At 40.0% G+C, this 4,351-nt stretch overlaps 1 pseudogene; it reads right to left on the bottom strand.

The window, feature by feature from the left end:
• Window positions 1-677: 677 nt before the first annotated feature.
• Window positions 678-4,209, bottom strand: LOC109905460 (cell division cycle-associated protein 4-like; annotated as a pseudogene).
• Window positions 4,210-4,351: the final 142 nt, after the last annotated feature.

Here is a 4,351-nt window from a genome sequence, read left to right as displayed (position 1 = left end):
CAATATCAGCATGTAAAGTAGCTAGTTAACTGTAAAATCGCCTAAACAAACTGCACTAGCAATTTCGGCGTCTACAATCTCACCATGTTCAACCTGCAGATCGATATGCAAGGGCAGATATACTTTTGAGGAGATGGGAACCGTTGCCCATGCCACGTCAATGGGCCTCGCGGTGAATTTCGGGCTATTATAGGACAAGGAGTGAATGGGAGTCACTTGGGCGAAAGCTCAAAAAGTCAACATTAGCATGAATTTCGTCAACAATATTACAAATATTTTCCAATATATGAGATACTTAACTTGCTATCTGTAATATTGTATAGCTTTGGAAACGAGATTAAGTACTTTCGAGGAAAATAGGCATGTTTCTCGACTCATAACCTGATTTTGAGAAGGGATTGCGTGATAATTATTTTAGCAACCGCGTGACGCAGCCTGACAACGTGGAAGCGATTAGTCAACAGTCTGCTGGGTAGGGCGTCATACGTCCCTCCCTTCATTACCCAAGTGGATTCCATATCCTTCCTCTGGGCATGTTTGAAATTAAAATACTTTCTGCTTTATGAACCTTCAGGAGTTTTCCACATGAATACCTGGATGACGTCAGCGTTATCGCTACCTACTCATTTTAATGTTACGCTATGCGTTCAGTATATATATATACATTATTGGCCATGTATTACATTAGCATTTATTACATTATATATGCAAAAGTTATTACATTAGTAGCGATTACATTATGGGCAGTTATTACATTATCAGTTACTACATACGTATGACATTTTCACATGCACCTTAACAATTCAACAGCACAACTCCACCTGCATTTGCATCGTTGTGAGGCACTTGCATTGTTCTGACCATGTCCACTTGGGGTCAGAACGGGACGTTGAGTATTTTCTCTGGCTGCTTGCTGGTGTTCTGCAGTAGGATCCCCACCGAAGGTGTGAATCTACTGTACTGTATTCGCAGTTGAGACAAGTGTCATTGTTTGAAAAGATTGGCACAAACCCATTTAATTTTAGAATGTATAAAAAAAGATTAACATTGTGTTTGCATACATTTGACAGTGCACTTACATGTCTTTCATTGAAAAATGTCAGCATAATTTGCTTTTTCAGAGCATTGAGCCAAAATACATTATATAAACAAGAATATAAAAAATATAAACTGCCATTGTGTAACATATAGATCACATATTTAGCTGGACATTTAAATAGGAATTTTCTATAAATAACTCATCCTTTGAACCATTTCTGACCCTAGTTTGACATTTTCTAAAAATGCCACACAATAGACCTTAATAAAACCCTTAATGATGAAACTGACACTTCTGTCTGGGACATTACAGCAAGCAAACACTATTTTTCCCCTTAGACATCATTGCACGCACGACAGAACCAAACTGAGGAATTCCTCTATATTAACTCCAGCTGTTATAACCTGATATTGAACTACTGGTAAGGACCATGACATTTCACAGCCAGTAACTCAGGTTTAGGTAATATTTGTATTTCCTAATGGCCAAAACCAGCTGTAAGTTAGTGGCACATCTCAATATGTAGCCTAATTATGCATACTGGTTAAGCAAGTTAGACTACTACTACAGAACATATTGACCAATACAATGCAGTACTATTGTAGTTCAGTTGTACTTTTGTGATATTGAAGGATGTGAGAATGTGTTCAATATTAACCCTCTACTTACTGGAGTAAGACCAGTGAAGGGGATTTCTTCAAAGATGACATTTCCCCTCAGGTTAATGTTTTTACACATAAAAAAATTGTCATCTACCTTCAATTAAATAGATGCCTGAGGCATGTAATGATATTCAAAAATTCCAACTGAATCAATTCCTACCTACCCACTAATGAATTTCTTGGACATCAGTCTGAACTGCTTTGCTATTAGGAACATCTTACAATATAATCTCTTGATATAGCTAGGAATAAGGAATATTACGTTTAAAACATCACTACTAGAAAAAGTAGGCTAGTCTCTCATTCAGCCTGTTCTTCTTTTGTATAAAAATAGAGCATTTCACTCACTAAACCATGTGATCAACTGGACAGAGTAAACACTCAATTTCAATGTCTTGTTCTCTTTATAATGTCCTAATTTCCTCAAAGTTCTGGTGATCAAGACTCTACCAGTATTTCCATGATGTGCTCCAGCTCATGCAGGTCCCTGAAGCTCTGGTTGAGAGATAAGAGAGAGGGTGAAGTGGACGGAACGGAGGACAGAGAGGGTAAGTACTTAAGCAGCTCGTCACTGGCTGCAGCAGAGTGCTCGGACCCCCATCTCCCTGTCAAACACTGATGTGTCGATGTCATGGAAAAGTTCATCTAGTTTTACATCCTGCAGGTAGCTGGAACACACAACCTCCTCCACACAACCAAAAGCCACCCAGCTCCGTTTGAGCCCCAGGTCTCCAGGTAGGTTCTCAATGGACCTGAAAGGTGTCCTCTGAGGTGACAGAATGGAGGAGACAGCAGCTGACAGGGAGAAGTCACTCTCTGAGGACATCCAGACATCCTCCTTGTCCTCGACACCTGAGGCACTGTTTACAACACCCAGACCAGACTCCCTGTGGATGCAGGGTTTAGATGGGACCATGGGTGGCACTGGTCCTGTCAGGTTAACTAACCCATATGGAGGCGTGTTTTCTAGGTGTATATGCCGCAGGGTGTTGGCTATCAACACGGAGCGGCGCAAACTAGGCTCCATCAGCTCCTGCCCGCGGTGGTACTTGACAAGGGAGATGCCAAGCACGGACTGCCGCTGGCTCTCCCAAGTGCCGCTACGCATGCCCCCCACGACATCATCGACTTTGCGCTTCTGTCCCTTGGATATCATCATCATCCTCCTCGACCTAACGTAGTTAGCTAGATGGAGAACACAACACTTGATAAGAATCTTTAGAGATCACATCAAGACACGTTACATTGTGAGTTTACTACAGTGTGGGAATATAATAACTAGCTAGCAATATAGCTAGTAGCTAGCTAACGTTGGTTAGCTAACTAATTTAGCAAGCTAGCTAGTGAGAAAACGCTAGTGATGTAGCGTTTTCTCCACTACCTAGTTTGTCACAATTTGGCAAAACTACAACAAACCTGTTGTGTGCAACTGTTCATCTGTCTTCAGCTATCTTTTCGATATAGATAAGTAATGAATTATGTTAGGTCCAAATATGTCTTATTTGTTTGCCTAGCTCGCCGGCTCCGTACAAAACCCACCGGCAAACTAAAAAGTAAACTCGTTCCCGCCCGAGATTTAAATTTCACCAGTGAAGAGGCGAAGCGAGAGGTTTCACTCTTGCCAAAATACTGACCAAACAGACCAGGCCGGAGTTTGATAAGTCAATGAGGGAAGTGAAAAAATATTTATTAATTTTCTCGAAATCTAAAAACACAACCTAGATTCGAGCCGATGTCTTAAGTAGTTGAACATATTCTTACCTCAACCTCGTGAAAGTGACAAACTGAAACGTTTTAATTTTCGCCAAAAAACAACATTATATCGAAGGAGAGCCTGTGAATTGATGTTAGACCCGATGACGTTTTGTATTTCCATTTTAAAAAACATGAGTTTATGATAAGCAAGCAATTTTCTTTGGGTTTACAATAGGCTAGGCTATTTTGACAAAGCCAGCTATGGACGAGCTACATTGCCCAAGTTACTGAATGCTTTGCATACCCATGCTGCTGTGATATTAGGCTACGCAAGTCATTATATGCCAACCTGTTTGTCTCTATATTCAAACAGAAAGCTTCCAATATGTTTTTCTCATTCGCCAAATTAGAAATTCAAACTCGTCAGAATTGCAGTAGATAAAGGAAATGTTGTTGACAGTGGTAGGGTAGTCCCAGCAGTCTAGCTTTTGTTTGAATTGTTCACATCAGTGTTGCCAACTGCTCAGTAAGGAAAGCAGATATTGGCTGTCCTAAAAGTCGCTAACTAACGTCATTGCCTAATTTGTATAATTGCCCATGTGCATGTAATTGTGATGGACACTGTAGGAGAGAGGAATGACGTCTGGGAGAGACACAAAGTGAGTAAAAAACACCCTAAATATGTTTAGAACTACCAATGAACTTTCTTCTCCTTTATCTGGGCTTGGGACCGGCAAAAGTGACCCAAAAGAGACACTGGTGGAGTTACTTCGTTTTTTATTTAATTTTTATTTATTTGGTTTGTTTTCTAACCTTATGGTCCACTTAGGAGCCTACAACTAGTCACAGTAAAACATGACATTTTTTAACCATAACATTAGTATTTTTTTTGTATACAATCTACATTAACAATCTAAATGGACCAAAAAGAGACAATAGAAAAAACGGTCAATGA

This window comes from Oncorhynchus kisutch, linkage group LG15 (assembly GCF_002021735.2).
Source record: "Oncorhynchus kisutch isolate 150728-3 linkage group LG15, Okis_V2, whole genome shotgun sequence".
Classification (NCBI taxonomy): Eukaryota; Metazoa; Chordata; class Actinopteri; order Salmoniformes; family Salmonidae; genus Oncorhynchus; species Oncorhynchus kisutch.
The sequence above is the reverse complement of the archived record's forward strand: the minus strand, read 5'-3'. Positions and strand labels throughout refer to the sequence as shown.